Source organism: Acomys russatus, chromosome 26 (genome assembly GCF_903995435.1).
Source record: "Acomys russatus chromosome 26, mAcoRus1.1, whole genome shotgun sequence".
In the NCBI taxonomy this organism is placed as follows: domain Eukaryota; kingdom Metazoa; phylum Chordata; class Mammalia; order Rodentia; family Muridae; genus Acomys; species Acomys russatus.
In genome coordinates this window covers 23,171,185-23,198,496 of record NC_067162.1, presented here as the reverse complement: position 1 = coordinate 23,198,496, position 27,312 = coordinate 23,171,185, and positions in this window count along the sequence as shown.

The following is a 27,312-nucleotide window of genomic DNA, read 5'->3' as shown; positions in this document are numbered from 1 at the left end:
CTTTTTGCCTAAGGACTGGGGATTTGAACTCAGATCATAATGCTTGCATGACAGTCTTTACTCACTGAGTTATCCTTCCTGCCAGCAATTTACGAAGCTTATTAAGATCATGTAATCAGGAACAAACTGAAAGAAAGTGAGAGAAGTAGGCGTGGAAGGAAAAGAACATTCACTTAATTGCTATGATTTTCCTACTTATTATCAGTCATTGTTGCTCATCTTTTAGTGTGCCTAATGAAGATTTTTAAACCTGTAATGGCTCTCAAAGGCCCATGTACGGCCAAATTGGTTATCAATTTGTTGCTTTTAGGAGGGTGGCTTTATTGGGAGATTTTAGGATATTGTAGTGATGTCCATAAGGAACATTTTACCACACTGGTCCATTCCCATTGTCATTAGACCACCAGTTTGTTCTGCCATGAGTTCCCACCAGGATGAGCTACCTTGTGACAAGCCAATCTGTGACATGGAACAGCAGGGGCAACCAAATGTACACAGAGACTTTTGAAACTCGAGTCAATTATACTTTTCCTAGTTTTAATTAAGACAATCTTGTGCATTCTGTAGCAGAAGGCTGACTAACATGACAGGGATTGACACAACACATTGTTTATATCCTGTAATTCTATCTAGGATAGTCCCTGGGGGATAAGGGATGAATGCTGCTCCTCCTTTGGGAAGCTTGCTTACCTCCCAGGCAGACTGAATGACTCTCTTATCTGAGATTGTATCTCCTGAATCAACCAGGTTGTTATTTTTGCTGTTACAGTTTTAAAGCATTGTTTATACATCTGTCATCCAAGGAAGATCCTGGAAGCATACTAGTCCTCTTTACATGAGGATGGCCCAGCAGTTTCTTATACTCAGCACATATTTGTCACTATTAAAATATTGAAGAAAATGGGCCTAGAGAGATAGCCCTGCATAACCTGCTCTTCCTGAGGACATGAACTAGGCTCCAAGCACCCATGTCCAGTTGTTCACAGCTGTCTATAACTGCCACTCTAGGGAGTCCAACATCCTCCTCTGCCTCTCTAGGTATTCACACTTTTGTGTACATACTCACACAGAGACACACATACACATTAAAAAAGTGATAAGGTGAAGAACTTCTTTGCTTTGTTTGAACAATTACAGCAAATACTTACAGTGCAGTTAAACTCTTCTATCCAAAGCTCTGCTCTTAGCTCACAGCAGGAGATAGAGGCAGATTATTCACTGTAAATTTGAAGCCAGCCTGGTCTACAAAAGCAAGTCCAGGACAGTCAAGGCTACACAGAGAAACCCTGTCTTGAAAAAATTAAAACAACAACAACAAAACTCTGCTCTTACCCAGTCCTGAAGTCAGGCATGCGTGTGTGTGTGTGTGTGTGTGTGTGTGTGTGTGTGTGTGTGTGTGTGTGTGTGTGTGTATGTGTGCGTGTGCGTGTGCGCGCGCGTGTGTGTGTGTGTGTGTGTGTAATTTACAACTTACAGGGCCTTTGTTTTACTGAGATGACAGAATATCCCAAATGTTATTTTACATAAAAATAATTTTATGCTCAATTTTCCCTTGTGATCTCCATACATTAAAAGAAGACAGTGTCACATAAAAGGCCTATATTGAAAGAGAAGGTGTAAGTACAGACATAAGATCATGATTTCACTGCAGAAAACAAAAACTTGGTTACAGTTGACCACAATTTTCACAGGGTCATCAAAACTGCAATTCATCTCCAATTTGACAGAACAAAGAAATCCTGCTTCATTGTGTAGCTTGTTCCTTAAAGCGTCATGGTCATTACAAGTTCTTACCAGGGAGCAGGGCCCAATATATGACTAATTTGTACTTCATTCATGGGCAAGTGTTTTATCCTGTGATATAGCAAAAGAGAGGACAGGAAGGAATCGAAAACTCTGAGGTAGTTTCATAGCCAGCAGTAAGAAAATTGTTAACCTTTTCTTCCTTTAACATCTGACCAGGAAAACATTTTTAGCAGCATTTATCCTCTTAGCTGTCATATTCTACCCTGTGAATTCCAAGAAAAAAAATGTGTGTTTGATGTCTTTAGTAAAATAACATGTGTCTGACAGTTTGCTTTAAACTTACCACTCATGCCCAACTAAGTCTACTCCTTTTATAATTCAGTGTTTATTTGGCACTAGGGAAACTGAGGAACACAATAATTCAGAAACAAAGAAAAGACATAGAATATGGCCAAAACAACAACTTCTTGTAGGTCTAGAACCATGACATATGAAAAAAATCAAAAAAAAAATCCGCTTGTAGTAATTGCTAAAGAATGCAGATTTAATTAATTCTTTATTCATAAAAGGATTGAAAGCATTCACTATCCCTAATTTTTAAAGTATAGCACGTTCAGTTTAAGCTGCGAACAAACGAAGTTTTCAACATTAATATTTTTCCAATAGCTGGTGGATTTATTTGTTGACCATAATTTGTTGATCATAACGCATCAGTTAAAGCATAAAAAGACAGCAGTGCTGTTCAATGAGCAGGAGAGGACACATCCAACCCAGAGAGGGGTCCCCTCCCTTATCTTCTCCTCCTATGGCCACTCCTCCCCGCTCCTTCCTGTCCTCTAAGTGAAACAAGGCATTCTGAAGAATTAGGACTTTGTAACTTAATGAGTCAAGTAATCACTCATATCTGAGAGCTACAACTGGAAAATGCTCTGTCGACAGGACAAAGTGAAAATGTTGCTATATTAAGAAATATGATAAGCGCAGTTTGATCGTCAATGGGATTTTACAAGATTATCTTTGGGGGTATATTAGATGAGCATCTTCACGTATTTCCTTTGAAGTATCTTCTGTAATCGCAATATGAATTGCTAACAAGATTACACATCATTTTACACGCTTTGGAAGGAAATAGAACCTACAAAGAGAACAAAATAGCTATACCCAAAAATCTTTCCATGAAAAAATAATCAAGTATGATATGACTGGCCACCATGGTTCAGTGTGGGGTTAGGAACAATGGGCAAGCATTTGATTGGGAGGTATGAAGAGTTTCACATAGAAATCATTTCATAATGCCTCGTCCTTATTAAGGTTCGTTCAAAGCTGACTCATCATCCTTTCTGATGTTTTAATGTTTTTTTCCCCCAAGCTTCTCACTTACCATCTCACCCATTCATTCTTCAAAACATATCTAATTAATCTGCTTCTTGTGAGATACCTTCTCTAATTGAGTATATGGACATTCGGATTTGGTTATTGATAATTAATATATATGTACAGATTGTGGGAAAACTTGAGAATAAAGGAGAGGTCTCCAAGAAAATAAAGGCAGAAATGTAATCTCATCATGAGAAAACGGAGGTTTCAGCTACTTAATGTGAGAAGTATAAAAAATGGTTTATGGTATGATCTGTGGAAAACCATGGCCACTAGACATATATATATGTGTTTTGTTGGTTTCCTGATGTAACAGGTATGGATGAAGAACTGGATTCTGGCTTTAGGGCTTTATTTAAGCTTTGTTAAAACAGACAAATGTGGAGATTGTCTTTTTGGATACTACACTAAGCAGCACAGCAAATTGTCATACAACCACATATGTCCGATGACCTTCCACTACACACAAATTTTCTAATGCTCCCAATACTATCACCTGTTCTCTGAGATTAACACCTTTCATAAAAGAAGGGAGCTTGTTAAACCACAGGATTTTCAGAGAAGTTCCTTAAGCTCAAGAAGTAAACTACATAAAGGCTTAAGGATGTTCCTGAAACTGACAAGATTCACTGTTCCTCTTCCTCCCCAAGTTTATATAAGCTGTAAAGACTAATGAGAGATATTCTTAGACAATCTGAGCTTCCTAGAAGAGACTCAGATCAGACAGCTGGAAAATGCAAAGATCAGCTATGGTGTCTGAAAAGTCTCATACCATGTGACAGTTTCAAATTTGTTGATCTGCCTGAAAGTTGTGCAATTTTCTCTGGGCTTCCTTCTAATTTTCATGAGCTGTCATGAATGCTGGGATGAGCTTTTGATGATACAGATGTCTATTATTCATTTCTATTCTAATAATTAGCTTCAACCATATTCTTGTAAATAACTTGAATAAAACTCATGGGATCGTCGAGTTGAGCTTTGGTTGTATTCTGTTCTGTCACTGGTTCCTTATCTTCTCTATCTGTGATGAGTTGACATTTGCTCATCTTTCTCCATGAATAGTGTCACACAGTAATGCATGATGTTTGTAGGAGTAGATATGCCATAACATATGTCCTATAGTGGGACTTTCAGACTCATCAGCAGTATAAATAATGACACAGGGGCTTTCTAATATTTTAAAGATGAGCCATTTAGCTAGAGCAGTTGGCCTGTCCGCTATCTATCTTAACCTGTTTAATGCTGGCACTACATGTCATCACATGGCTAGCTCTACCTCTCTCCTCTGCTCTGTTCCATTTGTTCACCTCAACGTCCCCTAGAGAATCTCCTGCCTTTGCTTTCCTCTCCTAGAATCCTTCTCTCTTGGAAGTTACACCCTCCACGTCCTGCCCAGATATTGGTCATCAGATCTTTATTACAACCAATAGGAATGCAAGGAAGAACAAATATTTAGAAAATATAAGACCAATGATAGGCACAGAAATAAAATCACCAAGACCCAGCTAGTACTTAGTTCTCTGTTAGTTTAGCAATCAACAGTTGAATATACAGAGAAAAATCCTCACATGATCATCTCAGTCAAAAAAAATGGCTTTTTTCTCTAACATCAATAAATTATTTATGATAAGAACAATTATGAGAACTATCAAGTAAGAATTATATTCTCAATGTCCAATTCATTGGTACTTGACAACCCTGGAGGAAACACTCCATTGTCTATTCTATCTCAGTGAGTTCAAAGTTCTGTACCTAGTTCAATTTGTATCAGTATTCAAAATTTCCATACAAAACATCTTTATAGAACCTATAACTAACTCTGTTAGATCCTAAACAACTTAAGCTTTTGTTTTCCAACCTGTGTAAACTCAGCACCTCTTTTGTTAGTTTTTCTCCTCTAAATCTTGTAACAAGGACAATTATGAGATGAAAGCTATCTAGTCTTTGACCTCACTAGAGATCTGATAAGGATATATTCTACCTAAGTAAGCAGTAAAAATAGGGAGACTAGCGGGTACTTGGTCAGCCACTCAAAGTTCCTCTGTACTGAGGGAGTATTCATCCTCAGGTTCCAGGACCAGAAGATGTAACAGACTTTTCTGTGAAGCAGAAAATTTAAAGAACTGTCCTATCTTGTCTTGGCAGAGTTGGGCAATCAATTCCTCAGCCTCGTACTTGTCCACAATTTGAGCAACATGGTGTCAGCAGTTGAGGTAGGAGCAGCTTTTTCTTCCCAACCCGATGTATTTTCTGACTTACATTCGGAGGTTAGCATATTCTTAAAGCATATAGTCTAATTTAATTCGGCAGTCTTTTCTAAAATCCACTATTTTTCAGCATCCATGCTACCTGTCTCATTGACATTTAAAATAGTTAAAGTTAATAAAGTATTATTTAATCTATCTCCTTATGTTTTATGAGCATTTCCTTTAATCTGCAGTTCTTCTTTCCACAATTGCATGCCCTGTCGGATTGTAAGGTATACCTGTGACATGCTTTATGTTGAAATATTTAAAGAATTGTTACATTTTACTAGATATAAATGTCAGAGCACTATCAGTCTTAATCTGTAAGTGTATCTCTAAGACAGCCATCATTTCCAATAAATGTACAATTATGAATCAGCCTCTTTAGAACTCAAGGCAGAAGCCCATTGAAATCCTGAATTGGTATCAATTGTATGAAGTACACACTTTAAATTTCCAAAACTCTGCAAAATGAAACACATAAGCTATTGTACAACGTTGCTCTAAGGTGACATCATCAAACAGGATCTTTATCCTTAATTCAGCACATACCAAGCAACTGACCCTCAGCAATGTCAGTGTTTTCATTTGCTACTATGCTGCTCCATAGTGAAGCCTCTCTCTATCTTCTTAGAGCTAGCCTCTCTTTTGGCTGCCATCCTGCACTCTCTTTCCTTCTAGAGACAATTCTCTGTCAGATTCAGCTGATAGTTTTAGGCCATAACCAGTTAATACAATGAGTTATCCCTGCTATTATAGAAAAATCAAAACAACATCCAAACAAACAAACAACAAAAAAAGAAAGAAAGAAAGAAAGAAAGAAAATTCTGTTTTCTAGGCCAGCTGTGCTATAGCATGCTGCAGTGAAGCCACCTCCACCACCCTTTAGAATTCAGGTGTTGCTGCTTTGCGCTGGTGGGCCCTGTAGCTGAAAGAGCTGACAAGCCTCCTGCAGCCAGAGAGAGCTCTGAGTTCTCGCTGTCAATTCCTTTTCTCTATAGGAGAGAGCTTTTTTCTTTCTTCTATTCCTATCACTTGTAATTTAGCATTGCGTGTCTCAGTTCTCTCCTAATTTGAGTCTGCTTTATTCTTTCTCAGAAAAGGCACAGAGAACTGTGGTGGTTACTGAACACATTGTAGTGAGTTGTATGCTAAGAGTCCAAACAAACTGATACCCGGTCTCTCTGCCACAGTGGTTTCTTTTTTGTTTGTTTGTTTGTTTGTTGTTTTGTTTGGTTTGGTTTGGTTTTTGGTGTTTTGTTTTTAACGTAAAAAATGTTTTCTTTAATCTCAATAACTCTCTCATTCCTTTAGAGACTTCACTTTCTATGCACATTTATGAAACATTTTTTTTTTAATTTCTCTCCCTTTCCTTTAGAGACTTCATTTATTGTTTAAATGTGATATTTCCTTCTGTAGTGGTCTGTCTGTCCTCTCCTTTCTTCAGTGTCTATGCATAGATACAAAACAACTCTACCCATTTCTCTTGTACTGCCTTCAAACTTATAAAATTTATTTCAGTAATTAAATTTCTTTAAACTCTGTTTATGAGAGCTGTTCATTTCTGTATATGTTGCCAGTCCTCGGGTCTTCTCGGTCATACGACACCTCTGTGGATATGCTCTGTCCTTCTGGGTGGCTGGGGCTTATCAGGCTAGAGTGTGACTACGGTGGTGGGCTGTGCTTCCTTGGCTCCCAGACCTGCGGGCTTCTCCCGCCATCTTCCTTCTTCCAATAAGCTCTAGGCAACAGGCACTGCCCGTCAGCCCATGCGGCCAGCCGCAGGGCCACTCCTCTGCACATGACAAGTGACCACAGAGAGCCTCACAAACCCCATTTGCCTGTGGATATCGGCCGGCAGCCACCTCTCGGCTCCACGGCAGCTGCCACCACTCACAGAGCAGTGCGTGATTGTTAGAAAACCACCCAGAGACTACAGCTTCTTTGCCTGGGAAATCTAGTCTGGCTCCCGGTGCCCAGAAATTTTGGCTTCATGCCTGAATCTATTGTCCTAAGCTTGGATTGCGTGATGCATGTTGGGCACCAAATATAGCAGGATTTTCAGACCTGCCAGCAGTATAAGTAATGACACAGAGGCTTTTTAATATGTAAAAGATTAGGCCTCTTAGCTAGGGCTGTCTCCCACCAGCTATCTAGCTTATCCTGGCTATTCCTATCACTATGTCCTGTCACGTGGCTAGCTCTACCTCCCTGGTCCACTCTGTTCTCTTCATCTCCATGTCTGCAGGAGAGTCTTCTGCCTTTCATGGCCTCTCCCAGAACCTTTCCCCAGCCTCTAATCCCACCTTCACTTCCTGCCCAGATATTGGCCATCGGTTCTTTCGTTTTTCACATACACATTTATATTATTACACATACATACAATAAACTACCTATAGCGAGAAGAACCATGACACAATCAGGAATTATATAAATGTTACATTCTTAGTGTTCTGGCTATTTGTATTTAACAGCCTTGAAGGCAACAGCTTTCCTGTCTTGGTGTGTCTAATATTCGGAGTGCAAATCAATCTCCATCACCTCTTTTCATTATCAACTTAAAACATCTATCTATACCTAACAACATCTTAACCCCTAAACGGCTAAGCGTCATTGTAAAACTAAGCTACCTGGTTTTCAACTCCATAAAAAACTGATGGCCATCAGTTGAAGGCTCTTATAGCCATCAGTTCTTTATTACAAGCAATAGGCAAGTGAGAAAAGAGGAATGGTTACCAAATATAAGACCTGTGATGGGCCATAGAAAAACAATTCCAAGATCTGGCTAGTACTTAGCTCTCGGCTGGCTTAGCAATCACCAGTGGAATATACAGAGATACACCTTCACACAATGTACTCCTGCAATGTCCAGATCAGAGGACAACACTGTAGATTTGCTTCTTTCCTTCCACCTTTAATCAGCTTCCTGGAACAAACTCAGATTGCCAGCCTGTATAGCAAGTACCCTTACTCACCCACTGATCCTCCTTGCCAGCTGCCAACCACTTCTTTAATTAAAACAGAGTAGTACATCAAAAACGATTATTTCCTGTCACGAAAGATCTCCCCTTTGCTATTTTTTAAAAGCAGTATGTAAACTGACATAGGTAGACAAAAAAAGGGGGGGCCGGGGGACAGACAGATGTTCATAAAAGACACAGGGTTGAAAGTAAAATGAAGAGAGAAACATCACAATAGTTTAATCTATCCCCTGCTAATGCTGTACAACTTTTACCCATTCTTGGTAAGACTCTCAGAGACAGACATCACTCATTCATTCCTCTTCTGTCCTTACGCATAAAATTTAACTTAACAGTGAAGCAAGAGAGTCCAGACACGGGGATTACTGTTAAATTGCTAACATCTGCCCTGTGTTTGCTGTGAATATTCATGTTGTTTTGTGGTTCCAGTGACACTGGAACACAGGGCGACCTGTTCATATTCCAGATTACAATTACTCTTATCCATGTACACACTGATCTTTTCGTCTTTTTGTTTGTTTTTGTTTTTGTCTTTCAAGACAGGGTTTCTCTGGTAGCCTTGGCTGTCCTGGACTCCCTTTGTAAACCAGGCTGGCCTTGAACTCACAGATATCCACCTGCCTCTGCTGGGATTATAGGCATGTGCCACTGAGCCCAACATACACACTAATTTTTAGTCTGCTTCTTCCCTACTTAATGGACTCTCTACTGATAAATTAAAACCTGAATGATCCTTTGGAAAGTGTAGCAATCAAGTTACACGTATATATACAAGTTATACTTTTCAATGAATAAAAACTGAGTCAAACAGCTATAATCTTTACTTAGCAAAATATAACAAATGATAAACTCAATCAAAATTAAGCCCCCAAAGAAGAGATGTTTCTAAGCACAGGAAAGAAATTACACTTGCTGAATAGAACAAGACAAGTGTTTGGATACTATCAAGCAACAGTTCATTGTGTTTTATGACAGAATACAAGGGTAGAGCGAAGAAATGATGGGCGAGATGTAGGCTACTGTGAGAAACTGAAAACTCCTCAGCATCTCACCTGAGGCCTTGATGTCTACACTAAAATACACCATGCAGTGTGTGTGTGTGTGTGTGTGTGTGTGTGTGTGTGTGTGTGTGTGTGTGTGCACTTGTTCTAAAAGCACAACCACACCACCTCTCTTTCGGCCTCTCCATCTCTCTCTGTCTCTCCATCTCTCTTTCTCTCTCCTTGCTCTTCCTTCTCCTCTCTCCTCTCTCTCTTTGTCTCTCTGACTCTCTTTCTCCATCTCCCTTCCTCCCTCCCTCCCTCCATCCCTCTCTCCCTGCATATCTCTGTCTGTCTGTCTGTCTGTCTCTGTCTGTCTGTGTCTGTCTGTCTGTCTGTCTGTCTGTCTGTCTGTCTGTCTGTCTGTCTCTCTCTCTCTCTCTCTCTCTCTCTCTCTCTCTCTCTCTCTCTCTCTTCTCTCTTCTCTCTCTGGCTTTTCTTGACTCTAACATGTAACTAACTCTTCAGTCCCCATCACCCTTGTACCAGAGTTACATATGCATATCACAGTACCTGGCACCTAGTAAGCTTCTTTTAGAAACCATTCCATCATCTTCTCTGTGGAATATTGCTAAGAGAGTGAGCCATAGGTTGTGAGAATTTTAGACACATTTTTATGATTTCTAGATATGTAGTTATGTAGACATAACTACAGCTATTTTAGTTGTAATTGTCATTTTGTCCACCAACTCACACCAAGAGTGATGAAAGAAGTTGGTCCAGATGGTATAGTCACTGGTGTCTGAACTGTTTCTCACCTGACATAGGGCAAGTTTTAAGAGAGACTGCACATACTTTGATTGTCTATGCCTGTCACTCTTTAGCTTAGCATGCCTTGGAGTATGTGAGTCTACATGTCTTCATGCCACTCAAGGCGCACTTCCCTCTCGTGTCCCTAAAATCACCTTTCCTGTCATCTCTTTGGTCTCTTGACCTCTTTTAGTTTAGGTGTCTGTGCACAAGGACCACGTTATTCAAAATAGTGATGCATCAGGAACACACTGTAGAAGTCTTTGCTAACAATTTGATTCACTAACTTAATTTAAAATTTTGATCACAACCAGGATATTTAGTACCTGTGAGAATTACAGCTGCTTGATTTGCAGGTGGAGGGTACACAATGCAAACAATGGGATGTAACTTGTCAATGCTAGAAGATACACATAAAAGCACTTGAAGCTGATCAGAATTGGAGCACATATTTTTGCCTGGGAGAATTTCAATGCTAAATGGCCGTGTTGCTGGGTCTTGATGGAGGGATACTGTCTCTTCACAGATGAGTTAATCTATCAGCTTATCAGCTTATTGGTTTTTTAAGATATGAGTGTGTAGGAAGGGGACAGAGTAGAAAAGAGAGAGGGAGAGACAGAGGAGTTCATCTGTGTGGACACATATGTACAGGTGTATATGCCCATAGATACATATACACATGGAGGCATAAAAGCTCAAGGCTCAGTCTGGGTGTCTTCCTCACCCCTCTTCACCTATTTTTGTTCAGACAAAATGTCTCCTTTCAGCTTGTCTGGCCAACCAGCTTGCTTGGGGGATTCCATGACTCTGCAGGAGAGAATTGCTCTGTTTACCCAATTTTTCGTGGGTTCTGGAGATTACAACCTCAGCCCTTGTGCCTGCACAGCAAGCAGTTAATCCCTAGAGCTACCTCTCCAGCCCACATATAGTTTTTAAAAGTAGAAAAATTAAAAGTTCATACAATTAAAACATAAAATGATGTGGTTGGAGAGATGGTTCAGCAGTTTACAGAACTTGTTTTTAGATAGGATCTGACTTTGATCTCCAGTGTGCACATGGCAGCTTGTACATGTCTGTAGTTCCAGTTCCAGGGCAATCCAGTGCCCTCTTCTGAACTCTGTAAGTACCAGGCATGCACATGTCACACAGACAAATGTGTAAGCAGAAACACTCAGACGTATAGGATAAAATAAAGCTCTCGGAACAAAAAGAAAGCAATAAAGGTAGAAGCAGTAAAACATTCAACAGAAATATCATGCAAAAAATAAATCTATTTATAGAAGACATAAGCATTTAAGATTACTATGCTGTAGAAGATGAGGAGCCTATAAAATATACACATAACAGAAATGATGTGTGCAGATTTGTGTTTTGCAAAGATACTTCCTATGAGAATATGAGAACTGGTTGTATTTAATAAAGCCCATTCTCTTGCTATGAAATATAATTTTGAGACTGAAGATGAATGATGGTTACTGGTTTCTTACAATCTACTGTGGTTTTCTTTTTGTCTCTGGAAAACAATAAAAGTTAATATTCAAAAATATACAATGATGCAGAACTCACTGAGTCTCTTAAACTTAATATACATTTTAATTATTAGTAACTTAATTAGTAATAAACTTATTGGTGAAAGATCCCAAATTAATGACATTGAAAGTTTTTTGAATGAAAATGAATTCATGTTTTTAAATTCCTTACAATACTTGCTAGGTATCAAACATTAACCCAACTGTTGTCCTAATATTTTGAAATACAAATTTATTCTGATGTGTTTTATCATCAGTGATTCCTTATCTCAATGACCCTGTTCTTCCAATATATATATTGGAATGTTGGACTATATTACATAATATATCATGTATCATGTAGCACATATCATATGTAACATATTATGTATTATTATTATGTATTGCATTATATATCAAACATTTATTTTTTTGTATATCATATATCATGTATTACATACTACTTAGTACATTACATTTTATGTATTATACATTATATATTACATATCATATTAATATATCGATTAGAGGAACTGGATTAAAGTACACATTAATATGCTTAAATGCAATAAAATAAAATGTGAATCTGATTCCTGACAGGAAAGGGAACTGATACACAGGTGGGCCTATTGCATAGTGAGCTTAAGATTAACTGGTCCCCTATGGTGGCAGGCCAGATTGGAGATGAACTAGTGATGTGTGAGTGTTGTCACAAACGATGCTTTAAAAATGAGTAAATAGAAGTTCTATCCCTTAAAATTAAAATTGTGAGAGGCAGAATCAGTATCAAAGAAGGAGAACAAGTTCCCAAGAAGGTGCCAGGAGCTTCTTGAAAACTAACATCTGTCCTTCAGGCAATTAAACTACAAATGTTAGATTCAGTAGCATAGAGATCATTACCAAACCATGATGGGTAGTGATGGCCCAGGAATCACTTGTGGTTTTGAATGTTTTTCTTTTGCTAGTTTCCTTTTCTAAGAAATAAAAGGGGAGGGCAGTGGATAGCTCAGCAGGGAAAGGAACTTGCCGCTGAGCCAGACAGTCCTGAGTTCAGCACCTGGAACTCACCAGGTAGACGAAAAGAATCAGTTTCTGACATTCATCAGTATACTGTCGCAGCTGCATGCAACACACACACACACACACACACACACACACACACACACATTTAAAAGTTATTTTTTAAACTTTTAAAAGAAGTAAATGAAGGAATAGGCTGATACTATAGAGCGCAAAGATCATAAATCTGTAGAAAGAAGAAAAAGAAGATAATAAATCAGTTTCTGATTACATAACACAATATTTGGGAGTTCACGGTCTTCACCCTTGGTCAAAGGAGAAGCCTCCATGGTGGGACTCAGTTAACTACTGCATATTCTCTTCTGCATACCCAGGAAGTCTCTCAGAGTTCCATACTTCAGAGTCCGAAGTCCTAGTGAAGAGAGACATTGACCTCCGTCAGCCACTCAGAGAGTTCTAATCCAATTCATCAGATGTGCGGCATAATCACATGTCATCAAATCACGAGGCCCAGTGAATGAGAGTAGAATGCTTTAGTCACCTAGCACTACTGAGGGAACCAAAGGAAGAGTTAACAGTACCATGGCCTGACTATGACTACTAACACATGGCCTAGAACTCAGGAGGAGGACTTACAAAGAAAATCTGTAATTTCTTCTGGAAGGAAGAATGGAAATTAAGCAAGCGTGTGTGTGTGTGTGTGTGTGTGTGTGTGTGTGTGTGTGTGTGCGCGCGCGCGCGTGCATCAATTTGCCGGGAACCAATGTCATCCCTACAGTGCTTTATCTGAGGAAAATAACTTCCTCATCTTTTTGAAAACCAGGGTATCACTTTCTGTCTTCATTCTCCCTATTCTCCTCATTCTGCTTCAAAGATCAGTGGTTTAGCAATATAATTTTCTCCTTATTTCAGTGCCCTGGGAAGTCATAAATCCTGACTTGGGTTCCTGAACTCCTTTAAGCCCTCTAGTTTGGTGTCATTATAATGTGTACATACATCTGACTGTGCGATGCATTAAATATAAGTTCTCATTTCCATAATCATTCAGAGTTTTACATTGTGCTAAATAAGACCCAGCAAAATTTTTTTTAAACTTCTTTCCTTGCTTTGTCCATGGAAGAATGGTGTTTAAAGGGCAGCCTTAGATAATTCACAGAGCTGAAGGTCATGAAGCTAGCGAGAGAGAATGATAGGATTGCTCATAAAAGAAGCCAGTGATATTAAGTTGAGGCCATTTTAGTTTAAAGAAATTAAAAAATGATAAGGAGAGAAAGTTTGATTGAGAAATATAAATATATACATTAAATATTGATATGTTATAGCTATTGAAAAATAAAGAACATTATAAAAGAAAAAGCAGTTATTAATGTTAGTGGAGAATTATCATGTAGTAGTGTACTGAAACTGTAATAAAATTATATGGCACATGTACTTTATTGCTTGTACTTTATTTTCCAAACTTCTATGCTAAGTGATTATTACCTCAAGATTGGATGAAGAAATGATATACAGCTACGTGATGTTTGCTCTCTTCCCCAAACCTATAAAAACACATATCTGAAAGCCGAATTGCAAAGCATTCTACACATAAAAATTCTTTTCTTTGCCAATAATACTATGTGAGAAACAACCACAAAAATGAGATAAGTTACAACAGCAAAAAAAAAAAAAAAAAAAAAAAAAAAGAAAAAAAGAAAAAAAGAAAAAAAGAAAAAAAAGAAAAAAGAAAATGTCAGTTTTGGTGCTAGCACATAATGACATCTTTATGTATGTACTGGCCTTACATACTTATACAGAAACTGGAAAGGAAAGTGTTGAGAGAGCAGTTAACATGACAGACAAATGCAGACAGAAAAGAGAAATCGCTTTTAATGTTCTATAGCACAACGGGTTAACTGTGGATAATAACAATTAATTATAAGCTTCAAAATAGATAACGAATACTTTTATTCTTCCAAATATCTGAATAAAACCCATAAAAGTTACAATGATGACCCCATTACAATTCCAAGATAGTTTTTTAGTGATCTTGAAGATTCTCAGCTTCATGTAAACACACACACACACACACACACACACACACACACACACACACACACAAAACCCTCTGGATAGCTAAAATAGTCCTGAACAATAAAAGAATTTCTGGAGGTATCATTATTCCCAACTTCATGTTGTACTGTAAAGGTATAGTAATAAAAACAGGATGATATAGGCATAAAAATAGACACATTGAACATGGAATCTATATGAAAACCCATACATAGACCCACACAGCTGTGGACATCTGATTTTTGCTAAAGAAGCCAGAAATGCGCGTTTAGGAAAAAGAAAACATCCTTAACAAATGGTGCTAGTGTAACTGGATGTTGGCACATAGAAGAATGCAAATAAAGTTACATTTATCACTCTGCACAAAACTCAACTCCAGTCAATGAAAGACCCCAAAAGAAAACCAGATACACTGAACTTGATAGAAGAGAAAGTGGGGAATATCCTTGAACTCATGGGCACAGCAAACAGCTTCCTGAACAGAATACCAACAACAGAAGCACTTTGATCTACAATTAATAAATGGGACCTCATGAGGCTGAAAAGCGTCTCTTAGGCAAAGGACACTGCCGTTTAGACAGAGTGATAGTTACACAATGGTAAACAATCTTAACCAATTCTACATCAGATAGGGGACTAATATGTAAAATATATAAAGAACTCAAGAAACTAGATATCAAGAAACCAAATAATCCAATTTACATCTGAGGTACAATATAGGAAACTCAAGTAGCTAAGGAAACACTTTTAAAATGTTCAATATCTATAGCCATCAGGGATAAAAATCAACTATTCTGATATTTCATCTCACACCTGTCAGAATGGTTGAGATTCATAACACAAATGACCACTAATGCTACAGAAGGATAAGGACTAAAGAGAACCACTCACCTATTGTAGGTAGGAGTTCAAATGTATACAGCCACTATGTAAATCGGTGTGGCCATATAAATGGGAATTAATCTACCTCAAGATCCAACCATACCAGTCTTGAGCATATACCTATGGAATGTTTCATATTACCACAAGGACGCTTATTCTTCGGAGATCACTGCTGCTCTAGTCACAATAGCCAGAAAATAGAAACAATGTATATGTCCCTCAACATCAGAATGAATAAAGAAAATTTAGTGTATTTACACAATGGAGAGTTACGCAGCTGTTTCCAGAAAAATGATATAAAATCTACAGGCAAATGGATGGAACTAAAAAAATTATCAATCAGAGTGAGGTAACCTAGACCTAGAAACATAAATATGGTATGTCTTCATTTACATTTGGAAATTAGCCATTAAGTAAACCATAACAAACCTACAATCCAAACCCAGAGAGGTTAGGCATAGAGGAGGAGACTAGAGAAACACATGAATTTTCCTGGGAGGAGAAAGTGGAATAGATTTTATGGATGCACTGGGTCCTGAGGGAATTGGAAAGGAAGGTTCACACGAGGAACAGAAGGGAATGCAGGGACAGACAGCTAGAATTAAAAGGCATTTAAGGGGTGGTATGGAAGCCAAGTAAAATGGAAACTTTTTAAATTATGTAAAAGCTATTCTAACAAAGTCTCTAAAGTACATGGGAGATGCAGTTCCAACTGGCCATCTCTTGTCACCAAAGTTTTCAGTACCAGGACTGGGTTATAATGAATTTAGTTTCTGGTCAAATGGGCCCCACAAAAATTCCCAAACAACCCAGACTATTGTCAGGGCAATAGATTGCTCTGCACAAAGTGGTCACAAGGCTCCATTGCTGAAAATAACAGCTACCCAACTCATTGAACATGGAGAAGTGGGGCTGGTACCAGCATAGAATCTTTGCCCTTGTGTTCCAATGTCTTTTGAGAGGGAAGGTGATCTGCAGATTATCAAAAGAGAAATTTAAACACCTATCCACCCACAAATCCTTTGATCTACCATGCTTTCCTGCCTGTAAAATAGGCTACAGCAAAGAAGTCAGAAAGCTCAAGGGAGTTACCAACCAAAGATTGATTAAAGCTCACCCACAAGTTGGAACCTATATCTCACACTGCTAGGGTGTCCAAGAAACAGAGTCTAGATAGCCCAGAGATGTGGGGTAAAATCAAATTCTGCTTAACTTAAAAAAAAAAAAAAAAAGAAATAAAAGCAGGAAGTGCTAAAATTACTTTTAATGATATTCTGCTATTCTCTTAGATAACTGTCTAATTCAGCCATCATCAGAGAAGCTTCCTCCTGAAGCATATGGGAATCAATACAAAGACCCACAACCAGATATCAGGCAGCAGGGTTGGGGGGGGGGGTTGGAATATTCAACTCTAAATGGGATTGTCATCATCAAATCCCTCCCCTTAGAGTTCAAGGAATCCTGTAAAAGAGGAGATAGAAAAAGTGTAAGAGCCACAGAGGATGGAAGACACCAGGAAGACAAGGTCTTCTAAATCAGCTGAGCAAAGCTCACAGGACTCACAGAGACTGAAACAGAAAACACAGGGCTAATACAGGTGGCTGCACTGGGTCCTCTGTGTATATATTATGGCTTTTGAACCAGTGTTTTTATGAGACTCTTGAATGTGTGAAACAGTGTGTCTCTGGTTCTTATGACTTCTCTTGGCAATTTTCCCATTGAGTACATACATGTAGGAAGCCTACGCCCAATTTAGGCATGGTCCTTGATTTGTGCATCAGTCTCCTCAGCCCCCCTGGGCCTTAGTAGGTTGGCTCTGTTGGTCTTCTTGTGGTGTTCTTGTCCCCTCCAGGTCCTCCTAGCCTTCTCCCCACTCTTCCTCTAGGCTCCCTGGGCTCCACTCAATGATTGGTTGTGAGTTTCAACATCTGTTTTTATCCGATGCTGTGTGGAGCCTCTCAGAGATCAGCTATGCTAGGCTATGGTCCGCAAACATAACATAGTGTCAGGGGTAGGCTGTCTCCCTTGGTGTGGGTCTCAAGTTGGTCTAGGCATTGGCTATATATTCCCCCAAATCTCTGTTCTGTCTTTATCTCTGTACATCTTGTAAGCAGGGTAAAATTTTGGTCCTTGTTAAAAGGATGAATTTGGTTTCAGAGATAGGGTATTATTATTATTATTATTATTATTATTATTATTATTGTTGTTGTTGTTGTTGTTGTTGTTGTTGTTGATGATGATGATGATGTTGTTGTTGTTATTGTTATATTACTATTATTTCCAACAACATTAATATGTTTATGACTATTCTGCCTATATAAGCATGAATGAGATTTTATGACTATAGCAGAATTCACACAACCCAGTATCCACAAGCTCATAGTTTTCATTACAAGAGGAAATCAACTTTGTCCAGCTAGAGCTACTCAAAGTAAGGATCCCATTAGACATTAATAAACTAAAAACCACTGTATAAGGTGATCCGATTGCTAGTCCACTCTTTCCCCTTACGTGGTAATATTAAATAGTCTTTTTTTTTTTTTTTCGTAAGACAGAGTTTCTCTCTGTAGCCATGGCTGCCCTGGAGTCACTTTGTAGATAAGCCTGGCCTCAAACTCACAGAGATCTGCCTGCCTCTACCCAAGTGCTGGGATTAAAGGAATGTACTGCCAGTATATATTCTTTTTTTAACTGTAATTTTCATTATTCTTGAGAATTTCATACATATCTACTGTAAAATGTCACTACATTCATCCTCTATTTTCTCTCTCTAAATTTTGCCATATTCCCCTACAGTATGTTGCTCTCCCAAATGCATTTTTTGATAATTTAACTGGTTAATTTGGTTTCTTTTATGTTAAAGTTACTTTTTTATTAAACAGCAAGGAACAATTTTAGAGAAGCAGGGGGGCTCCACCTGTGTCTTTTCTTCAAATTAAAAACTATCAAAGAACAGCTGTTTATTTTAATTTCTTTTCCAAATGCATATGGACTTTATTTATTTATAATAAACTACATACAGTAAGAACAGTTATGAAACAATCAGGAAAGCCATATGTAAAAATTACATTCAAAATGTTTTGCTCATTTGTATTTGGCAACCTTGAAGAAAAATACTATCTATCCTGTCCAGATGAGTCTCCAGTTTTGTACCTAAATCATTCCTTATCATATCTTGTGTTTATCAACTTAAAAACATCTTTCTATACCTTAAAATGTTTTCTTAAATCCTAAACAATTTAATCCTAACTGTGAAACTATAACTACCTAGTCTTCAATCCCATCAGAGACTTGAGAAGGAATAAAGTTATTGCTTAAGTAGGAAGTTCAGGCAAGCAGCTTCAAAACTAAGAGATGACAGTTTACTGCCTGGTCAGTCACCCTCTATATGATGTTGGATCATCATCTTCAGCCTTCTGTCTGAGTATATCTGTCACACATAAGTGGAAGCAGGAAATATGAAGGACTTGCTTCCCCTGCAATGGCAGAACTTGGCAGTCACATTTAAAGGATTTCTAATTAATTTAAGGCCTTTTTAACTTGAAACATCTCAGCTCCTGGCAACACCATCCACCTACCTCAGTGAAGATGATGAGCATCACAAAATCTCTTTTTGGAGATATCCGCATTAATAGCAAGCCACTGGGCATAAATACCCCAGATCCCTCTACAGACAATATGCTTTCCTAAATTGACAAGATTCTTTATTCTTAACTTTTAAAAAGTGGCTAACCTTAACTTTTAGTTTCACTTTCTGCTTATATAATAAATTGATGTGCCAGTTTTGGAGACAGGGTCAGGTCCAGATTTGCTCTGTTGGTAAGGGTGGCTACGGGCTCTTGATCCTTCTTTCCTCACATCCCAGGTGTTGGTAATGCATCACCATAGATTTAGATATTTAACAAAGAAACCCTCTTACCCACTTACATAGTGCATAGAAGATTGTTTAGCTAAACAGCCATTTGCTGTTGCTGGTGTTATTTCACTACCATTCCTATCATTAATAAATAAAACAAAATAAACAAAAATTAAAAAACCTTTAGTCCATCTCAATTATTGACTCCATTATCCCAGGTCCTACTTTCTCTGGATCAATAAGCAATAGTTATTAGTTATAGTATCAATACGTCATATAGTTTAATGATACATGCCATATACTGTATAAGAAATGCATGTTATATTGAATGTATAACATTTATGATTACTATATGAACATATAATCTGGCCAGATCAAAGTCAAAAATTCATATTCTTTCAGCCAGTAGATTATCTTTTTCTCTTCAAATTCTGTTGCTTGCCTAAACTTGACATTACATTCAGTGGACAATTGAGACTCTCTCAAAATTGTTTCTTGAATATTCAATAATACTTAGAATGAAATGAGGATAAAGGAAAGAATGGAGAGACTACTGCTGAAATTCCTGTAATTTGGGGATCTGGTGGGGGTTTGTCATCTTATTCAAGCATCATATTATTTACAGGTAGAAATGGATTTTCTGTTTGTCCACAAGGCAATAGGAGAGATTCAAAAACTTCTGCAAAAACACTGTATTAGTCACCTCCTTACCATAAAGAAATTAACAGTAAAATTAATTATAAAGAGACAAGTATATTTTGGCCCATAGTTCTGGAGGTTGCAGTCCACAGTTAAGTGGCCCAATCATTTTAGTACCCAGATGAGAACAGCACATCTTATGATGAATTTATGATGGGGCCATCACTTTCCTCATGAGCCAGGAAACGATGGAAAGTCAGGAAGGAACTAAGGTATTATAAATTGCCTTTGTTGTTATGTCTTCAATGACATAATGATCTCCCACAAGGTCCAGCCGCCTAAAGATCCCGCTAGCTTTTATCCTTAGGAACACTCCTTTAAGATATAAACATTGTAGGGGCACTATTCATTCAAAACATGAGAGACACACAATTTGGGGATAGAGAGATGGCTCAGTGGTTAAGAGCATTCATGGCTCTTATGAAGGCCCTGAATTTAATTCCAAGCTCCCATATGACAACTCACAACTATCTAATGCCATCTTCTGGTGTGCACATGTACATACAGACACAGTGCACATACACAAAAAATCATGAATAAAGAAATGGAGGGGGGGTGAGAGAGAGAGAGAGAAAACTAGCAGGTTAAAGAGAAACTCCCATCTACTGATTTCCTTTCTAGTACCACTGCCTTCCTAGCTAACAAGAGATGCCACAATTTTAATCTATTATTCAGAATTATTGAGTCATGTAGCTGGTTAAGTATTTAAACCTTTATAGGAAAGTTCACTTGATGCATCATAATTAGCAACATAGATTAGCTAATCAAAGCACTAATGATGGCCTAATTGGTGCTGTGTTTTATTGCTTACAAAGCACTTTCAGTTAATTACAGGATTTGATTCTTAAAATGATGATGGCTGTCAGGAATGTCCCTCCTACCTTTCAGATGAAGAAGTGGAGGCTCCATGAGATTGACTGAGCTGTCCTCAAGTCAGTGAACCTCCAAGGAAGCAATGACTGGAAAGAAGCGTATGTTATCTTGCTAGCATTTGCCCTCCATCCACAGTATGTGCCACTTCCCATCCACACGAGGAAATCCAGAGGAAAGTTCTCAAAAGGCCTTCCCCTTCTCAGAGCTGATGTGTGCCGAATTCCTTAGAGGGTGATTACCCTTTCATCTGCAATCCTAGGTCTTACTTATCATTCCTGTCTCTTCTCTATGGAAAACATTTTCAAAAGGCCATTCAATGCCCTGGGAATACAGATTTAAATCTCACTTCTTTCATGCCGCATACAACCATGGGACTTGTCTGATCTTACATAAAATACTCAAAAAGCGTTCGGCATCAACTCCCATCCATAGTTTATTTTACATGGTGTCATATAGGAAACCTCAGGAGTTTTTTTTTTTTTTTTTTTTTTTTTTTGCAAAAATATTACACATTTTAGTTTACACAAAATTATGTACTTTTCCCCATGTTATCTTCAACTATTTCCGTTCCTTTTTAAATAATCTATTAATTAGTATATCTACATATTTGTATTAATAAGATATACATGCATAAGACATGTATAAGATGTGTTTCATATACACAGAGAAACAAACATCAACATAAACACAGATATATTGATCTCTATCATCAGAGAAATACATATTGATCTGCCTGGACCTTCTGCCTTTCCATGTGATTCTTTTTGATGTAAGAAAACCCTCCGACCAGCAGATGTGGTGGTTCATGCCTTTAATCCTTGCACTCTGTGGATAGATACAGGTCAATCTCCATATAGCTTTGAATTCAAGGCCAACCTGGCATAGATAGTGAGTTCTAAGTCATCCAAGATGACATAAGGAGACTCTGAAAAACTTTAAAAACCACTCTAATCAAAGGCAATTTTGGAGAAAGAGTTTGTTTGGCTCTCACACCCACCCATATCACAATATATTCTTGAGGAAACATTAAGGTGAGTAAGGAATCACAGAGAAGTGCTGCTTGATGTCTGGCTTGTTTACACGTTTGTGCTTAGCTACCTCTTCTAAAACAGCCTGCAGTAGATGGATAATGCCATATACGGTGGACTGGGTCCCCCTGCATCACAGTACCTCACAGCCATGCTCACAGACCAACCCGATAAACAGTTACTTGAATAAAATTCCTCATTCTTTGTTCCTGTAAATTTAGTCTGTGTCAGTTTGACAGTTAATGCCGACTAGGCCACTGTGGAACTCGAGTTTAGTTTTCCCAGGAACTTAAGCAAGCAACAGACTATCTCTTTTATTAAATGTGATTATTAAAAAAATACATCTTCATTCTAACTTTAAATATTAATTTAAAACCATTTCCTACCCTGTTTTTTTTGTAGTTCCTATGTAGCTTTCAATTCTGTCTGCCACTTATATGACGTGTCAAATATTCCAACTCTGGAATGAAGTACTAATACTTGATTGCCCAGGAAGCCAGGATGTCCAATGAAAGAGGCAGAAGGAGAAAAGTACACAAACAACAAACTATCAGGCCCAGGAATACATCTGCTGTGCCAGAGAATGCCATGCAAGCATAAGCTTCTACTGGACATTGCCAAAAATGAAGTCCTTCCAATTTACCAAACTACCATTTGAGAAATCTGAATGACCTGTGGTCACAAAGTTTTGGCTACAGGTGAGAGGTGTAATATAAACCACAGAACAGACTGAAAAGGCACTTACCCTATAATTCAACTCACTACTCCTGGGGACCTGACACAATTTGGTCTAAAGACAATAGGAGCCATTCATTCTTATCCTGAACTCTAAATTTGCTCTTATTTAAAATTGGGGGGAAGGATCAACATCGTATCAACTTAAGTATTAGGGATCAGTTTTGCTCATTGTATTTTCCTCGCTTTGGTTTATTTAATGAAAGCTTTTTGAGATACTGAGTTCCTGTGAGAGCTCAAATTTTCACCAGCTTCTTCAATAAAGATGATCTGATTCCTATCAAAGGAATAATATTAAAGCAAGCAAACATCTATTGGACACTTACAGTATCCAAGGAGTGCTCACATTACTTAGGAGAAAATCATTAAACTCTTTTTCATACACATAATGAAAGTGAGTAGGAGAATAAAGAAATGTCTTGCTCAATTCCAGAAAAAGAAATATAAAGTGGGTGGCAGAACGCACAATAGAGCATTCATGAATCCTTCTACTGGGTGCGCGACAACATTTTCCATTCTCTCTGCAGTTGAGATCGATGGTGTAATTAACATTGAGCCAACAGAATGTGAGCAGAAATGGTATAAATCCTGCCAGGTGAATACGCTTAAGAAGGCATGCGATCTTCTGCCTTACCTAATCCTTGGCTAAATAAAAAGTGCATCAAAGCCATGGGTGAATGATGGAGCCACAGAGAGAAAGCCAGACTCACAGACTGACTAAAATAAGTGTCATCTTGCTCTACTCTCTGAACTTCCTTAAACACTTGTTGGCATTTTATCCTATGTGTGTTTGGTTTCCTTTTTCTTTTGACACAATCACAGACAGCCCGTGATTAATTTACATTAATTTACTGTGTAGAACAATCTGGCCTTGTACTCTTGCTCCTTTTGCCTTCACCTGCCAAGTGTTGGCATTACAGGCCTTTGCCATTACCCCTGGCTCTTATGTTTGGTGTTTATATCCTTTACCTATATTTTATGTGTATGAATGTTTTGGTTGAGAGTGTGACTGTCCGTAGCATATGTTTCAGGTGCTCACAGAGGTCATAAGAGTGTGACAGAGGCCCTGGAGCTCAATTTACAAATAGTCATAAGCCACCATGTGGGTGGGTGTTGGGAATAGAACCTGGGTCTTTAAGTCGAGCATCTATGTCTCCCACCAGTTTGTTTTCTTTTAAAAGATCCAAATAGACTTTTGAAAAGCTGGTGCCTGAACATAATATGATGCACTGATCACTCACTGCAGCATTCAGGAATAAGATTTCAGTTTAACCATATTCCAAAGACCAAGATATTCATGACTGCTGTAACTACTTTTAAATTTGATAATTAACTGTCCCTCGCTGGAATTAAGAACACAATCTCCATTCTGTGGTAATAACTTCCATGTTATTATTTTGATTGGGGAATCCAAATGGTTGAGTATGATTTTCTAGTAAGAATAAAGATATATTTATTGTTTGATCAGTCTCAAGTGTGAAGTAGGGAAGTCATCTTTTCAGGGAATCTCACAAGGTTTAGCCATAATTTTTTCCTCAAATACGTATACAGATAGCTTTGTGTGTGCCTTTTGTAGGATTCCTAGAAATAAGCTTGAGGATCTTGACACATGAAATTTTATATAGTTTGCAAAAAATTTTTACTTATAGGCTGTTTTACATCATCCTTACAGCATCACTTGACAAATGGAAAAAGTAGACCAAAAATGTAACAATTTAGCTAAGCTGAGGAATGTGGCGCTGTATAAATGGAGTTAGAGTCAATTCAAGAAAATTTTACACCATTGCCCGTGAGTCTTCTTTTTCCCTACTTTTTTCCCTCAGGCCCTATCATATCTAAACATTAGTCTCTCAAAACAAACTAAAAGCATCTCCGGTTTAAACATAACATTTTATAAATATGATTGCTTCGTTGTTCAAAATCTATTTCCGCACAGTCAGTGTGTGCATGGGTGTGTGTGAGAAAATGGTGGCAGAAAATGGAAAATGCAGCTTTAACAGCTATGTAATGGAATGATGTCTCAAATAAAACCTGAGGGAATGACTTATTAAATTTGTAAACCTCAGTCATATACACAAGAAACTGGAAATAATTACACTTATTTGTAGTTTCCTTAAAGATTAAACAAGATTTCATGGTGGAAGTAGTGAAAGGCTGTACCAAGTAAGGAGAGAATTAAACAAAAGATCATCAAAAATAAAAAACAAAATTATTTGTTGATTCGCGTGAGTCTGAGGACAAATTAAAATAGTAATCTTTCCACCAGTCCCTTGTAGTATTTTTCCTTTTCTTCTAGTTGTTTCACAGATTCAACTCTATATATTTAAGTCTGTGATCTATTTTGAGGATTTTTTTTCCTATGATGAGAAGTTAGTTTAATTTCATTAAATTCATTAATTTACCAAAAATATCTTTTCTCTAATATCTATTATCTATATCTCTAATATCAATTAATATCTATGCCTACAAAAACGACTTCATTAAAAATAGATGGATTTATGTCTGTGTTTTCTGTTGTGTTCCACTGGCCCAGTTGTCTGACTTTATGATAGTGCCATGGTGTTTCATTCTGATGGTATTGTAGCATGTTTTGAAGTCAGAAACTAGCTTTGTCTTTCGAGTTTATAATCGCTTTGGCTATTCATGGTCTCTTAGAATTTTATGAGAGTTGTTATAAGAGCCGTCTCCATTTGGGGGACAAATATGACTTATACTTAATATCAATTTCAAAATATTAAAATTAATTTCAAAATAAGTAGCATAGAAAATTTTAAGGTTCTGAGCACAAAGAAGAAATATTATCAGAGATAGGAGATGTGCTAATCGTTCTGAGAAGATAATCACACCTTGCATATGTCTCCTAAGCTGTCATAGTATGCCCCATCACATACACAATGTGTTATGTCAACTAGAAATAATTCACATGATTTCAAATATTATAATTATGTACATATGATAAAAAGTTGAATTCTTAACTATCAATAATATTCTTTGTGGTTATGTCTTTAAGGTTTTCTTTTTTACTTTCTCTGTAAAAGCTAGCAGTTTTACTTCTTTGTTTTTCCTAATGTATGTTTGTCCTTTGTTTGTTTCATGTTACTCCTCCTGTCAAAAAGTTGATTTGGCTTATCTACTAAATGTGTCAAATGCATAGTTTAATTTATTCATTTGGGAGCACGAGGATTTTCTTGCCCTGGATTCTAAAAAGAAATTCAAAAATTTAGAGAAATGGATTCGGGGCTGCATGTACACATAAAATATTGTAAGCCCTCAAAATCTGTCTTGGAAATCTGAGATGTAGAGTTTCAGACAGAGGTCAGTCTTTCTCATTCCTTCTTTGCACCTTTTTATTAAATAGAACAAGTAATGGTTCATAAAAGTAGTCTTCTTCCCACAGTACCAATGTGGATGAAGAACTCACAGCTTAGCCGGGTGTGGTGGCGCACGCCTTTAATCCCAGCACTCGGGAGGCAGAGGCAGGATGATTGCTGTGAGTTCGAGGCCAACTTGGTCTACAAAAGGAGTCCAAGACAGCCAAGGCTACACAGAGAAACCCTGTCTCAAAAAAACAAAACAAAACAAAAAAAACCTCACAGCTCACATTCTTACTGTGGCCCACAGGTCAAGAGATTTTACTTGCTAGACGCTCATTCCCCTCAATGGGCATCGTAGAAACATCTCTCAGTCCCTCCAGCTGCAGGTGCCTCTCCCCAAGCTGGCTGAGCTTTCACAGGTGGCCCCCTTCTCACCTTCTCAGTTACTTCCGTGAAAAGACTATCTGGACATTAAAACCCCAGTTTGAAATCCTATCCTCGTTTTTTCATTATAACTGTCCCTGTAGACCTATTGTACCATGGTGTTCCCATCTCGGATTCCAGGTGGTAATAAGTAACTGTACATCCCTTCGTCACCGCCATTTATACTGCAATTATTTGATGTACTTTTCTTTCCTCCTCACACAGCACTCTCCTAGAAAGCACCACCGAACACCCCCTTTGTTTTCTGCTATCTTCTCCCACCTGCACAGCAGGATAGATGCCTAATATTTGTTTAATGACTGGAACGTTGTAGCTTTCGCCCAATTCAGTGATTTGGGGGAAACCTCTAATGATGACAGACAGATCAAGTTCTCTGGTTTCTAAAGGGCTCCAGTACACCTCACACAGTTGTGTTTAGGAAAAAAAACTCTAACTAATGAAATGAGCCTAATGGGTCTCAGGCTAATGAGAACTGGTGCATTGGCCTAGGAGGAATAGACCACACAAACACTTTAAATTGCATTTCCTTCCTCCGCAGGAGCAGCCGAACGGGAGCCTCGCAAAAGGGCAGATGGCATTGCTCTGCCACACTCTGAAGTGCCTACCTCAGCTTCATAGAGAAAACATCTGCTTCCTCCTACTCTGACACAGTGATCTCTCCCCAGTCAGGAGACAGGAGACAAGGGCTGGCCACCACTGGAGCAGAGAGGCACTTTCCTCTAATTTGGAGAGATGTCACTGGGTACAGGAAGGCAATCAAT